The sequence below is a fragment of the Danio rerio genome, chromosome 4 (assembly GCF_052040795.2).
Source record: "Danio rerio strain M-AB ecotype USA chromosome 4, GRCz13ab, whole genome shotgun sequence".
In the NCBI taxonomy this organism is placed as follows: Eukaryota; Metazoa; Chordata; class Actinopteri; order Cypriniformes; family Danionidae; genus Danio; species Danio rerio.
Window position 1 is genome coordinate 55,389,304 of NC_141024.2, and position 16,773 is coordinate 55,406,076.

The 16,773-nt window shown below is 37.2% G+C and overlaps 1 non-coding gene across 1 annotated transcript; it reads left to right on the plus strand.

The window, feature by feature from the left end:
* Window positions 1-6,653: 6,653 nt before the first annotated feature.
* On the plus strand, window positions 6,654-8,705 carry LOC101885837 (uncharacterized). Its single transcript, XR_015942910.1, has 3 exons — window positions 6,654-6,832; window positions 8,113-8,245; window positions 8,347-8,705. It is a non-coding gene; the product is annotated as an uncharacterized LOC101885837 (transcript).
* The last annotated feature ends 8,068 nt before the right edge of the window (window positions 8,706-16,773 follow it).

The following is a 16,773-nucleotide window of genomic DNA, read 5'->3' on the forward strand; positions in this document are numbered from 1 at the left end:
TGCCCAAGGTTCCTACCACCCCCTTTAGAGATCAGGTAGTGAACCTGCAAGCGCTGCCCCCGGAGGAGGCAGACCCAGCCCTTTCTTTACTTTGTCCAGTTCGCGCTCTGCGCATTTATGTGGACCGTACTCAGAATTTTAGATCATCTGAGCAGCTCTTTGTCTGTTATGGCGGTCGGCAGCAGGGAAGTGCCGTATCGAAACAAAGATTATCCCACTGGATTGTGGATGCCATTTCACTCGCTTATTCGAGTCGAGGTCAGCCGTGTCCCCCGGGAGTACGTGCACACTCCACTCGGAGCGTTGCATCCTCTTGGGCGCGTGCACGCGGCGCCTCTCTAACAGACATCTGTAGAGCTGCGGGCTGGGCGACACCCAACACATTTGCAAGGTTTTACAATCTGCGAGTGGAGCCGGTTTCCTCAAGGGTATTAGGTAACCCTTGGTGATTGAGGAAACAACTCGGTAGGGTGTTGAAACACGCTTGCTGCGCCATTCTCCCTAACACGGAGGTGCGTGCGCCTTTTTATCTGTCAGTAAAGTTCCCCGTCAGGTGAGCCCTGCAGATTCCTCCGTGGCCCCCAGCACTGACTCAGCGGAGGAGTCACTTGCTGGCCCACTACGTTGTAGGTCTGCCCGCTGGTCAGCCCGCGTTTTGGGTATAGGTGCCTGCTATGCGTGATCCCCACTAGGCGATCCCATATGCTTATTCCGCCACGGTTAAGTTCCCTCCCTGGGCAGACCCGTGTCTTCCCTCTCTGCTAACCACTCTTTGCTATGCGTACTCCCCCTTTTTAGGGCTAGTCCATATGTAAATTCTGCCATCTATCCCCCCCTTGGGTAACGGATGGCCTCCGCAGCGTCCTCCCTATCGGGATTGCACGCTTCCCAACGTACTGTCGTATTTCCTAGAATTATCTAGATGCTCACGACTTCCCAAAAAATATATCTAAATCCGTAAAACTTCTGTTGAAGTAGGATAAATTAGGGCCAGGGACACGTTGGAGGACCGCGCCTCCCATGATGTGGGTGCGTCGCGCTTGCTTGACTATCTCCTCATCGGGGGCGTTGGTAAGGTGCAGTCATTATGGCGCTTTCCATACTTCTCCCATTCGTGGATTTCATCCACTTTAAGGCACTGAAGTTCCCCAACCGAAAGGGGAACGTTCGAGGTTACAGAAGTAACCCTTCGTTCCCCGAGGAGGGGAACGGAAGTGCCATACTCCGTCGCCATAATGACTGTCCCTTAGCTGTTTGAAAGTCTCTTCAGCTTAAAAGGATGGCGTTTGCTAGCTTCAGGTGTGCTTATATGCTGAGATAATTGCAGATGCCGCACACCTGCGCAAGCTTACGCTGCCAATTAATTTCATTCATTGGCCCGTTCAATACTCTCCAGACAAGCAGCTTCTGATCCGAATCCTCCCATTCGTGGATTTCATCCACTTTATGGCACTTCCGTTCCCCTCCTCGGGGAACGAAGGGTTACTTCTGTAACCTTGAACGTTACAATTAATGAATTTTAGCCCCAGTTAAGTTGTGTGCTTTATATTGTCCCTGATGGGGAGTGTAGAGTTTAAAAGAGTAAAAGTAGCAAAACAACAATGAAGCTGTTCAAAAGGCTTTAATAAGCTGTATTTTAGATATGTTTCAGACAGTATTAATCTCTGTAACACTACAGCAGAGCCAGACACAGCTTCATCACTCCAGGATGGCAGACATGTTGCTCAGCTTTTGAGCTTATTTCAGCTGATTTCATCTAAGCCTGTAACTGGAGTCAGTTGAAGTGTTTGTGTTTCTCTTTAGTGATTCTGCTTATTAACAGCAGGTCTTCATCATCAGTGCTCGATCATCATTTATTTGTCTGATTAACTCAATGTAAAGAGGGAGCAGACAGACTCTGAGCTGAGGAAATGTTACTCAGAGGAGTTTAGTGGTAGTGTGTAATTCAAACACAGCTTGTGCGCTGATCTGAGATATATTTAGCAGATTCTGGAAGATATACAGTATAATATATCAAACAAACCAAGCAATGATACACCCCCGCCAATATCTTTTCAAGCATCAAACAATGTCTTGGATATAAAAGCTCTATACAAACCAAAATACTCATGTTTATATGTTTACTCTACAGCACAATAATCTCTCGAAAGCTATGCTGTTTAAACCTTTACAGTATACTGGATATTCAAGGTCTGTTCTTCATCATCATCATCAGGTTCTGATTAAACTTTCTTCATCCTGTGCAGAAAAGCAAGAAGATTATGGTCTCTATTACCAGTGATCACATGACTACTGCCTCCAGGGTGAACTCCAGAATGCTGTAAAGCTGACACCTGTGCCTCTTCCTCAGATGTCCTGTACTTTTCTATTGTACTTTTGAGCGTTGGTGGATTTCCTAAAGCACATACAGGATGATCTACACCAGGGGTGTCAAACTCAAGTCCTGACAGACTCAATAATCTGACAGACTATCAGATGAACCACTGCTGGATCTGGGTTATAACTGAAGAGAATATCCGTGTGGAACTGATCTGCAAACTATTTAATCACAGTGAACGTCTCTCTGTTCTATTAAATGAATAAAACACATTACACATGAGAATCTGACTTCAATATTAGATCAACTCTAGGAAACTCTTCAAATGCTAAAGGAAAGTCAGATCTGCTGAATGTTCACCCTGTCAGTTGATGTTTTGACGAACACAAACCTCTCGCTGCTGAATGCAGAGTCTGAATGAGTTCAAATGAACTGCTCTGATGGTCTGCTGTATTTGATTATAACAGTACAGAGTACAGTAAGGGTTATCATGTGTCTGTAGAAGCAGAGATACTGACAAACACAGATCTGGAGATCATGTAAACACACTGCAATATTTACAGCTCAGAGGATGTGGAATCAGACAGGACTGATTATGTTTGATAAATAACCCTCACTGATGATCCTAATATCATTCACAGCAGCTCATATTAAGCTGGACTCAATAAAATACTTTCTCTAGCTGATTTCACTGAATATACTTTATATATACTGTGATGTTTGTGTCCACCAGTGATGTGTCTTCATAAGTGTGCAGTTTCACGGCTTAAGAAACAAGTATTCAGTGGAAGAATGAAGCAGTCCTTAAAAAACCTGTTTTGTAAGTATTGTGCATTCCTCTACATGTTTCTTTACGTTTCTCTGCACTTCTTTTAGCAGAAAACACAGATGACAACTCAGCTTTAATGACACACAACAACAGCTCAATTTCCCGCTCTTTATTAGTGATAAAACACTGGAAAATGCAGTCTATATATATATATATATATATATATATATATATATATATATATATATATATATATATATATATATATATATATGTGTGTGTGTGTATATTATTATGGAATTATTTTATTCTGGTTGTCCAACTGTGTTTCTAGAAAGACTTAAGTTTTTAAAAAACTTGAATCTTCTCTGGGCAAATTACAGTTGCAACACTCATCCTTTATAAATTCTTCTTCAGTGAAGGGTTTCCTGTGCTGTGCGATTAGCTGAGCTACCTCATAACTAGCCACACTGCAAAAAAATGCTTTTCTTACTTAGATTTTTTTTGTCTTGTTTCGAGTCCAAATATCTAAAAAATTCTCAAATCAAGAAAAAAATTTTAAGACAAGCAAAACATATTGTCTTGTTTTGAGAAATAAAATGCTAATATTAAGTGAGTTTTTCCTTAAAACAAGCAAATTAATCTGCCAATGGGGTAAGCAAAATAATCATATGTCAAAAGAAAAAACAAGATTATTTTGCTTACCCCATTGGCAGATTAATTAGCTTGTTTTAGGGAAAAACTCACTTAATATTGGCATATTATTTCTTAAAACAAATTAGAAAATTCTCCTTTATTTAAGATTTTTTAGATACTTGGACTTGAAACAAGAAAAAATTCTAAATAAAAAAAACATTTTTTGCAGTGTAGAATTTTCTTGCACTTTATTAGCATGAAAAAACTGCTGTTGTTGAGCTGATAGGGCGCTGCTAATTGTTTTACTTTATGATCTCGTTTGGCACCAGTGTAAGAGCTGAAGGCCTGATGCTTTATTTCATAATGTCTTTTAATATTATGTTCCTTTATTACTGCAACTGATTCCTGGCAAATTAAACAGATACATTTCCCGCTGACCTCTGTGAAGAAATATACTTTGCCCCAACATGACTGAAACTTCTTGCACTGACTGTTGATTTTCCTTTTTCTTGGTTGTGCCATGGCTCGCCAAAATGTGATTATCAATTATGTTTCCTTCAGTTTGGTCGGTTAGTTTTACATCATAACAAGAAGTGCTGCCTAATTGAAGGCATGTAATAGCGTAACCCGGTGGTTATTTATTAAATTAAGTTCATTTTTGTATAGCGGGCCAGATTCTGTTAATATTCATAAAAAGCCTCGCAGGCCGCCACAAAACTGATTGGGGGCCGCAGATGGCCCGCGGGCCGTAGTTTGGACACCCCTGCTATTGCATAATAGTCTCTATTACGGGTCCTTTCTTAATTCATTTGACACTTTAGTTTAAGTAACAATTCACACTATTAAATATTGGCTTATTACCTGCCATTTCGCAACATATTAACAGTTGATAAGCACTTATAAAGTGTGATCTCATTCTACATTCCTAATCCTACCCAACGACTAAACCCAACTGGGTCATTCCTACTATCCGGTGTCATTTGAGTCCCCGAGGCATAATATGGTACAGAATGTTTAAAAATGCAATAAAAAATCCCCTTAAAGCTTGTCAGATAAGATTATCCCATTCCCACCACAGAACAAATACTACTAATCATAAAGTAAAAAAATACTAATACTACTAATACTTCCCTTCTTCGACTTTACAGACCTGAAACTTGCTTATAGCACTTATTCATTGTTGCTCTTGGTTGTGTAAATTGCTTCCTTGTCCTCATTTGTAAGTCGCTTTGGATAAAAGCGTCTGCTAAATGACTAAATGTAAATGATGTAAATGTAACACAATGGTACGCACTCTTAATGAAATGAAATGTAAAATAATTACTCTGATTTCAGCGCAAGTAGCTGAACCGTCATGTCTCAAGTCATGTATGCTCATGTTCAGTTATTAATATAACAGAAAAATCTAATAAATGCTAGACTTTTCATTGATCTTGTATTGTCATATATATTTAATTCATCTCAGCAAATGCTATTTTTTGTTTATATATAAAAATATATGAATAAAATATTTAGGTGCATATATTTTGGTCATTAGTTCTGATGCGTTTGTAGCTTGAACGGGTTAATAATATAGTGAAATGTCTATTTTGTCAAAATTAAAAACGTAAACATCAAAACAAATATAAACTTGTTCTCACATCCATCATGGTAAAAAAGTTTGTTTGACCTTCTACACCTTTCAGCTCATCGTGAGGAGAACATAAATACCACACACTAAACAACACAGGGTTAAAAAATACCCAAATTGGGTTGTTTTTAACCATACTGCTGGGTAAATGTGTGACAGAACACATCAGGGCTTAAATTAACCCAAGTAATTGGGTTATTATTTTTAACCCCACAATTGGATTGTTTTTCCTACCCAATGATCCTACTATGGATATTGGTGGCTGCTAGCATGAACTACAGTTGAGGGCCCTCCTGTGAAATATTTATTTAAGGTAATAGAGCAAGGACATTTTAACAGTACTTATGGTTACTTTACATGCAGCACTGACAATTTTTAAAGTTGTTATTGATAGCAGGGCAATAATTGAGTGCGAGACAATTTTTTTTTATTACAAAACTGATAAACTGCAACTTCACATAATGAATACATAACAAGAAACCAGTACAAATCTATATTTGGAGCGGAAGCAAATGTTCAGATTTTGATAAAAAAGTACTAAAACAAACATTTTGTTTTCCACTGGATTAACTTGCATGGAGTAATTGTTCACATCAACACAAGCAATGTATTAATTTCAAATTGACTAACAAACATAAAAATAAAACTTGCGTTAAAGCAATAGATATAGTTTTTCCTAATTGGTAAATTAAAGCTATTGGTTTATGAATTGTAATAGTAATATTATTATTACATTCACATTATTATTATTTTTCCTGGTATTCTGGAAAACATGTAGGTAAGTAATAGACATCAACACAATTTTTAAAACTAACAGCAACAACAATAATACTAATAAAAATAATACTAAAAGTACAGTCAGTAGCAGTAATAAATAATATTGGTAATATTGTCTCAGTTTTATAATTGCGACAAGTCAGTGAAATTATTTCAGTCTAAAATTGACGGTTATTTTCATCAGTTACAGGACATGTGTCTAGCATTTTGCCTGCTTTGAATTAGACACAGATAAAGTGTGTTTTACATGTATTGAATAAATTAATTATAGCATTTATTTGAATAATGACAGATGTGTATCTGTGTCTGGTCAGCGTCTAATAACAAAGTTGTGTTTTTGGTTTCTTAAAAATAGCAATGTAACTCCATACTTACAGAGAAATATTATTTATCAATCCAGTAGCTAAAGTATTTTTTGCCTAAAAGGTGTTAGGCAGCATTTAATTCCTGTTTATTGATACAGAATTACTTTTATTGCATATAATACCTGTGAAATTTATTTTTTATGACTGGTTTGAGATAAATGTTTTTTGGTTTTCAGGTCCTCTTTGACTTTGTTGGTTCACGTAATGACTCAATAGAGTTTTTTATCATCCGAGAAATGACATCAGCGATGTCAATAATGAGGACTGCCTCTGGGACACTTCTCGACCACAACATATTGACTCCATTAAATATACATGTTCAGTGGTTGCACATGGAGGTGAAAATCATTAATGTATCTGACTGTCAACTTTTGGTTGTTTTGAATGCATTTTAAAAGCAAATTAAATGGTTAAAACCAAGTACTTTTGTAGCACTGTACAATAGTCAGGGCCTTCCATAGAGGCGACCTAGGCGGCCGCCTAGGGCGGCAGAATAGAGAGGGCGGCGTCCCCGAAACTACCCTCGCCACCCGCGCCCTCATCCGCGTCTAGAGTGGCAGAATAGATAGAGCGGCGTCCCCGAAACTATCCTCGCCACCCGCGGCCACAATTATATCCGCGTCTAGGGTGGCAGTTAATAGAGAGGGTGGCGTCCCCTAAACTACACTCGCCAACCGCGCCTCAGTTATAGCCGCGTCTAGGGCGGCAGAATAGAAAAAATACCCCCCCGGTTTCACTTTAGGTTTGAGGGCGGCGTGACCGACCTTTGCCTAGAGCGGCAGTTCAGCTTGCTCCGGCCCTGACAATAGTACACTATCTTTTAAAAACAATGAACATTATTTTCGCAGCATTTAATCTTGAGATTATCTGTTAACTTTTAAGGTACCTAAAGTTATGATGTTCATTAGTCATGCTCATCTTCAGAACACAAATAAGTTTTTACTGAAATCTGAAAGTGTTCTGTTCCTGACAGCCTACCGATTAAAACATTTAATGTCCAGAAAATAAGACATTGTTAAAATACTCTATTTGACCACAGTGAATCCACCTTATGTTACCAATGTTACAAAGAAACAAAAATACATTTTGTGTATACAAATGAATACATTAATTAAACTATTTCTTCTCTTCCATATCAGTTTTCTACGCAGTTGACGTAGTGAACACTGTGCAGCGCTTCTGGGTTGTATGTCACAACATTGTGTCTACATCAACTGTGTAAGAGACCAACATGAAAAAGAAGAAATTGTTTAATTAAGATGTTATTTTTAGTTTGTGTTGTTTTATTACACACAAAAAGTATTCCTGTTGCTTCATAACATTAAGGTGGAGTCAAATAGACTATTCTAACCATTTCTTTTTGGGCCTTGAATGTGGCAATTATGTTCTATCAGAGGTCAGAAAGCTTTTACATTTCATCAGAAATATCTTTATTTGTGTTTGAAGATGAACAAAATGTCTTATAATTGTTGAATGACATAAGGGCGAGTAATTTAATAAAATACAGAATTAAAATTTTTGGGGTGAATTAACCATTTAATTGTTAAAGATACATTGTAGTTTTTTTAAACCAACACTGCAACTTCACTAATACAGATTGTTCCTTCAACCACATCAGAGCCATCACCTCTGCATTCTCCAGTGGCATCCCCTCTGTCCTCTCCAGTGGCATTGCCTCAGCCTTCTCCAGTGGCGTCCCCTCTGTCCTCTCCAGTGTCATCCCCATCAGCTGCAGTAGTCTCTTAACCAGAGTGAGTGGAGAAGGATTATATTTTAAATGAACTTACATTGTTTACATTTTTAAATCCACATGTAGAAAGAAAAACAGACATGTTGTATTTTCTTTTTTCAGTGTTGATCTCGATTCATTACTGCACAACATGCAGAACTGGGTGGATTTTACTTCATCACCACCATCAAATCAAATTATTATCACACCGGACAACATCCTGGGAAGAGCAATTCTTGCTTTTCGGCGCCAGTGGTGTGACCCAGAAAAAACTGGATGTTGTATTCAGAGATGCTGATGGTATTGGAGAGGGGGCAGCAGATGAGGGTGGTCCCACAAGAGAGTTTTTAACTTTATTAATGAAGGAGATACATTCCTGTGAGATTTTTGATGGTCCTGACTGGCAGAAGATTCTTTCCTGCAATTCGAAAGGTAATTTAGGTCCATTGTTCCAAATGTGTCATTTATAAGCATTATCTCAGGAGAAGCCATTTGATATATCAGCACAGCTGTTACAGAACTGTTTTATGTAGCCACATTGAAAAGCTATTACATTTATGCAACAGTTTGACGGCATAAATGGGTAAAACAAAAATGGGGTGTCTTTAAAGCCACTATTTTTCATATAACTTCCTTCAGCCACGGATTCAATACTTAAGCTGACATTTTAAAAGTTGTGGCCAGGTGTCCATTACTAATTATGAAACCTCAGTTAGAACTATTTACAAATGAACAAAATTTGTTTGAATGTCTGCTGAGGAAAGCTATATCTTATGAGCAATATCCTTAAACAGTGACCAATGATGACAACGCTAGTCAATGCATTTGTTAGTGGTGTTTTTTTCTCTTAACCATTTTTTTAATTATTTTTTTTTTTTCAAAAAACATTCTATTATGTTGTTTTTATTATGTTTTATTGTTTATTAGCTTTGCTTTATGTACTTATTTTTACGCAATCAAAACAACCCAATTGCATTAAGATTATTTGGAAAACAATGAAAAAAACATGATTTTTAAAAATTGTTACAAACCGAGTTGTCCTTTTTGCAAATATATATATATATATATATAACAGGCTTAGTGTTTTTCACTCAAACATCGCTCTAGAGCCAGACAAAGTGGCAACAGTGACATTAGCGGCACTATGTGTTCACAACTTTCTTAGAGAGAAGAAATCAGATGTTTACCTGCCTTTAGCCTTGGCAGACACAGAGGACGAGAACCACTGTGTTGTACCTGGAGGTTGGAGAAAAGACAGAGTTATATATATATATATATATATATATATATATATATATATATATATATATATATATATATATATATATATATACATATTAAGGGTGAAGCCGAACCCGAATACGGTATTCGGAAAGGCACGAATAGTGTGTTTTTACAAATACTTGATTCGAACAAATACTTGAAAAAATATTTGTATTCGGGAGCAACAAAAACACTATATCAAAAAGCAGCGTTTCCTCATGAGACCACAGTGCATGCCCGCGTGAGTGAGTGAGTGAGAGAGAGAGAGAGAGACGCGCTCAGTCAGTAGTCGGAGGGCGGGGCGGAGATAAAAGGTGTCAGGAGCAAGCTTCTCCACAGCAACAGACAGAAGGCTCGGCTGAGCGAAAAAAATACTTCACTGCATCGCTATTTTTGTTAAATAGATTTTTGTACCTCAATTGGGTTCCAAAGGCAGTTTATAAACTTGTAGCGGAGTTGAAGCGGAGTTTGTTTGGGATATTACGCTGCATTATTGACGTCTGCAACGGGGTGCTCAGTTTACGCAACGTTAGCTCTGTTAGCGCGGTAATTTAGACAATAGACTGTTGACAGAGTAACGTTAACGTTTGTTTATAAAAGTTAAAACGATGCTTGTGCTGTTGTGTCGAATAGTATGCACTTATGGGAGTTATATGGTACGTCTACATTACTGTCTTTTGCAGACAGCAAGATATATGCTATAGGCTAGTAAACCTTAGCATAGCTTCCCGTCACTTTTTATTAACTTGAACTCCTCAAATACATTTGGGCACCATGAAAAAGAGTGAGACTGCTGCTGAGCCATTTCTTGGTCCTTCCCCAGTCAAAAGAAAAAAAAACTTCATGTTCTGTGTGGAAGCATTTTACAGTCAGTGCTGCTGCAGATAAAACAAAGTGCTACTGTATAATGTGTGCAAAAGTGAAATCAGCAGAGGCAGAGATATTAAACATCTGTCAACATCTTCTATCCATAATCATTCATTCATTTCTTTTCGACTAAATCCCTTTATCAATCTGGGGTTGCCACAGTGGAATGAACCACCAATTTATCCAGCATATGTTTTACGCAGTGGCTGCCCTTCCAGCTGCTACCCAGCACTGGGAAACATCCATACACTCTCTTTCACACACATATAATAGGGACAATTTAGCTTACCCAATTCACCTGTATTGCATGTGTTTTACTGTGGTGGAAACCGGAGCACCCGGAGGAAACCCACGCCAACATGGGGAGAACCCAGTCGGGGCTCGAACCAGCAACCTTCTTGCTGTCAGGCGACATTGCTACTCACTGTGCCACCGCGCAACCTTCTATGTAATGTATTATCACATGCACTAAAAGCATCCTCTCCTGATACTGTCTGTGAACCCCCCACAAGCATCAATCCCCTCAATCAGCACAGCTATGTTTTGCTAAATCTTCCACAAGCACCAAACCATCAACACAGCCACATTCTGCCCCAGCAAGTCAGTTTCAAACATAAAAACAAACAAACAAACAAACTTTGTGTCTTTTTTGTGGCAGGCAGATGATAATAGCAGGGCTGTATCTTTTAGTATTATATAGAATACTTTTGTTCTGCCAGATCTCCCAGGCAGGGTTTTATTTAGATTTATTTAGTTAATATTAGTTTTTGGAATTCTGTGCATTGGAAAGAAGTTCTTTCAGAAGAAGAACAGTTTTTTGAAGTATTATTTGTTTTTATTCTGTCTATTCAGTGTCCTTCAACAAGAGCAGTGGTGGTGGGGTTCATAATATTCACAATGGTATTTTATTAGTTGTTGGTTTGGTTTAACCATGGATGAGATAATGGCTTCTGTGTTATTTTCTTTTCAATGACGTTTCTTATCACATCAAAAACAAAAAAACAACAAAAACAACAGCCAATATTGCATATCTATAATTTATATAATGGGTATAATTAAACAATACTTTCACTATAACGTAAATTAGAAGTGTAATAGAAAAAATATATATTTTTGCGCCATTTTGAATTTTACTCGAATACAAATACAAATACAAATACTTTTCCCCCCTCAACAAATACAAATACCGGCTGCTCCGCACATCCCTAATACATATTTATATATATATATATATATATATATATATATATATATATATATATATATATATATATATATATATATACTGTTCAGTTTTGGTATGTGAATGGTCAGTATTGAGGAGAAAGTGAGACAATGCATTAATGATAAGCTAAATTTCTCTGCAGCCATCTCTGTGTTTTCTTTGGTTCCTTTTATGTTTTTAACATTGAGTATCAGGAGTCAACCAATGTCAATGTCACAGAGCTAATTAAAAGGTAAAGATATCGACAAGATGCATTTAAAGGCAAAGATATTCACACAGAGCAACCAAATTATCACAATCATTTTTATAACTTTGTTTACTTTTCTATAATTAATCTAATTTGCCTAGTTTAGCCTGTAGTTAAGCTTTTAAATTGCACTTTAAGCTGAATATTAGTATTTTGCTAAAGAACTAGTAAAAATGTGTTATTTAAAAAATATCTTAAACAGCAGGTACATACATTTTTGCAGAGACTCAATGAATTTGTCTGGAAAACTTCAAATGAAGTAAATGGCATTAACAGTATAGTATAAAGGCTTTCCTAAATAATTGTATTAATCAGGTTATTTTATTTATTTATTTATTTTTATTACTACAGGTTTGGAACAACATGAGGATCAGATTATTTATTATTATTATTATTTATTTATTTATTTATTTTTGCTTTGGATGAAGTTTTTATATTTTAATTTTTTTTATTTAATGATATGTGCATGATTGTGATACATGTAGGCAGTTCCTTTGAAAATATGCTATGTGCCAGGGGTGTCAAACTCCTGGAGGGCCGCAGCCTAGCAGAATTTAGTTCCAGCCCTGCTTCAACAGACTACCTTTAGATTTAGTTTGATCAGGTGTGTTTAATTAGTATAACTGCACTCTTACTCTGTAGATTGTGCAGTAAATAACTGTAAAATAGCCAGTGTTTTGCTGTAATAAAAGGTAACAGTATTTTACTGTAAAAGGAGTAGACTTTGTATGAAATTGTGTAGTGCAAAGAATAAATTACAGTAATTTACTTTATGTACGCATTACAGATATAACTGACAATAAATAGCAAATTACTGTTCAACCATTACTGCCCCATCTACTTCGATGGTTTATGTTGCTATTTATAGAGACGTGCATTTTAAAGGCAGAAAATAATGATTTAGGCATCACCACACACTCCCACAGGCTGTCCGTCTTATTCTAAACACAAAGGTGTTAGAAAGAGTTTTCAGAAAATGCTGGCCCTTTAAGAGAGTCAGGTGTTTGATTTGTTTACTGCTGAGTGTGCTCTATTCTCTGTCCATCAATTCAGATGTAGAGTCTGATATGTTTTAGGCTTTAACTAAGAATCTACAAAGAGTAAGTAAAATGTGTTCAAATGTTTTTGAGGGTTTCTAAAATAAGGCTGTGTTTTAAGTTATATTGTTGTTATCTTAAACTGACTACATTGTTAGCTAGTTAGCCTCTCCTCATATAACTTCCTACATTACTTTTGTTTAAGTATATGTATTTATTGGATATTGCATACTGCCATAATGTGCTAACAGATGTGCTACAGATTCTAACAGTTGTATGTATCTTTCTGGCATCTAAGCCAAAATTAAATTCCATCATCTCAGTAAGGTAACATGTGCACATCATCACGGGGAATCACAAAAACATGATACACATAGCCATCTACACACAAAAGGTCCACTGTCCGGTCCCAGGTTGTGAGTTTGTTGCTAAGTATTTTTCAGAGCAGTGTTTCCACCTATGAATTTATATAAGAAACAATAAAAAAGTTTGTTGTCATGAGATAATTATAACAATAAAAGATTGGATCCTTTGTTTTTTCGGTGTTGCCAATTTTATATTTGTTTTTTAATAATTATTTTAAACTTTTTATTGAGATTTGACAGTTTTTAATTATTTAAAATTTAAAAATTTTAAATAATTATTGTGTGTTTTTTGCTGTTCAGTTTTTTTTTTTGCATGGTCAGCTCTGAGGAGAGAGTAACACATTTCACTGCAGCACTTTGTGTGTGTGTGTTTATTGGATATGTGATTGTGATAAATGTTGGCAGTTGTTTTAAAAGTATGCTATATATCACTAGGGATGGCTGACGTGAAACTGACGTTTCGACACAGTGTCGAGATCCCGAAGCGCAAGTGTTTCGAAACACTGCACCGAAGCATGATCCGAAGCACCCAAGTCACGTGACTAAAGTGTTTCGAAACACTTGGTCACGTGACTAAAGCGATTCAAAACATTGCTCACCTCAGAAGCGTTTTGAGACCTGGCGAATCTCCATTTCGCTGCCAAGGTCAGAAAAATTTCATTTCATATGGCCTAGTGGACTGTGCATGAGCACGATGTTGCTATTCATTAATTCACTTCTTGGGTTCGAATCCCGACTTCTACAAATACTCCAATTGTTTTATGAGTTTTTATCATGTTTCTGTATTTAGCCTAAATATGATACAGCTGCAGTTACGCCATCAATTTAGCATCATTTTTGTAACACTGTAAAACAATAATAATTATTTTACAGTACTGTGATAGTTTGGTTTAGGGTTTGGGTAGACATTAATAAAATACAATAAATGGGAAATTTTATGAATAATATAAATAATTCTTGATAACTTCAGGCCACAGTTTCTGATCTAGCAACAACCCTGTTTTAAGACCAAAACAAGACATATTTATTAACAAATTGTTTATTTGGATATCAGACAAATGTTGAAACAAAACGATTCAAGAGCAAAGCATTACCAACTGGTATTAAAGCATTTTAAAATAGGTGATATTGCCCGGCTTCGAACCCACTATCCCCAATTGCTAGTCAGACACTTTAACCGCTCCGCTACATTGATTGAAGTTTACATCATCAAAGTAGGGTTCAATACCTCAATTTGCTCAACTGCTATGTGCTGCAGCTGTTTCAGTGCAATACATAAAAAAATGACCACTAGGTGTCACTGTAGAGTGGTGTTTCGAAACGTTTCGAAGCTTCGACACATTTGCTTCGACTGTTTCAGTGTTTCATGAAGCCTCACTTTGCCCACCACTATATATCAGGGGTGCTTAATCCTTTTCCTGGAGATCTACCTTCCTGCAGATTTTAGTTGCTATCCATATCAAACACACCTAAACCAATTAATTAGGACCTGAACGCCACTTGATAATTACAGGCAGGTGTGTTTGATATGGGTAGCAACTAAAATCTGCAGGAAGGTAGATATCCAGGAACAGGATTGAGCACCCCTGCTATATACCATGGGGGTCAAACTCCAAGTTCCTGGAGAACTGCAGCGCAGCAGAGTTTAGTTCCCACCCTGCTTCAACATTACCTGTAGATTTCTAACAAGCCTTAATTAGTTTGATCAGGTGTGTTTAATTAGAGTTACAGCTTAAAGTCCCGGTCACACTGCACTTTTCTCCCTGTAGACTTCCATTCATACGCATGTGAGTACTGCAGACCTGGAATGATAGCTCATGCGACAAATTTCATAATTCGCAGCATTGGAAAGTTTAAGCTTGGAGATCTCTGACCTGCGAAATCACATCATGTGATTGCTTGATACCAATCAAAGATCAAAACATGACCTCTCTGGCTTGCTTTTTCAATCTCTGATTATTTTGTTTAATTCCTCTACTCGCTTTGTTTAATTCCACTTTGCAGTGCAGTATGACAGAATTTTGCTTGCTCAAATGTTAGTGTGACCACAGCCTTACTGTGCAGACCTGTAATATGCAAGACAATATTTATATCTGCTGATTTCTTAATTTTGTTATACTTTTTGTTATTTATTTGTTTGGTGCCAAAACAATAAAATAAATTTTAGTAACACTACAATAACTATATATGACATACTATTAATGTGTATGCAGTATAATGCTGTGATTTATAATACTACAATACAGTAATTAACTGTACACAGTTTCCAGTTAGTTACCACTGCTGCTCTATTACAGTAATTAACTGGCAACACTGTTGCCAGCTACTCACTGTATCGGTTCAGTTACAGTAAATAACTGGCAACACTGTTGCCAGCCACTCACTGTAATGGTTCAGTTACAGTAATTAACTGGCAAAACTGTTGCCAGTTACTTACTGTAACCGAACTTTTACAGTGAGTGGCTGGCAAGTGTTGCCAGTATTCTACTTTAAAAAAAACCCGGTAAGGTCTAACAGTGTAGTTTATCCTGTTGCGCATCACTGACAGGTCCTCAACTGTCTGTTCTCTCAAAACCTCTTTATGAACTCGACACCATCGACATACAGTTTTCCCTGAGAAACTTTCTGTGTAGCCTAGGATGGAATTAAGACCTAGGTTATCCCCACAAACCTGTGCAACGCTTGCTTTAATAGTACCCTTGAAATGTTTTGTGTCAACCTGAACTCCTTCCAATTCCAGATCCTTAATCTCAGACACAATTGGATCTAAGACAGCATTTATTCCATAAATTTTTATGTCATCTGTCTTGTACACTGCCAACAAGAAGTGAGAGTTTAGGCTGGAGAGAAACTCAGGTCGTAAGCATTTAAGAGTAAAATAAACAAAGCCTAGCTGAGGTTTTTGATCCAAGTGGGTTTACCATCTCACATTCATCGTTGTACAGTACAAGAGGAATGGATAACTCTTTGGAAAACAGTTCACTGGCTTTGAAGATTGTGCCGTCTCTAAAATCTTCAAGAGCAGTGCTCTCTTGATTTTGCCATTCAAAGATCTTGTCCATTGTCCCTGGACTTTCTAAAACCAGCTTTAGCAAAGGCCTTAAAGGAATTAGCTGAAACGTATCTTGGTCTGCCACTTGTTTCACAATCCCCGTCAATGTGTCTCTCTTTTGGGTGTATTAGACACCAGGGAAAGGCACTTCTTTTGGATGAACAAAGCATCCAGACTGTGTAAAGTACTGCATTTGCTTGTACTCTGACTCAAAGCCCTGAAATGGTTGAGCTGCCAATGCAAAATTTTCTAAAAAACTCTGGCTCTCAGGACTGTCAAGGTGGCCTATGTCTCTTAAAAAGAGGCTGTTTTTCTTTGTAGGGATCCAACAACATCACTGACAAGGCTACACTCTTAAAAAAAAAGGTTCCTTGAGGTTCTATATAGAACCTTGGGGTTCTATACTTGGCCAGTAGAACCTTTTACCCAAAAAATGGTTCCATTTAGAACCCTTTGACTGCAAAGAACCTTTTTGATTAAAACGGTTCTATAAT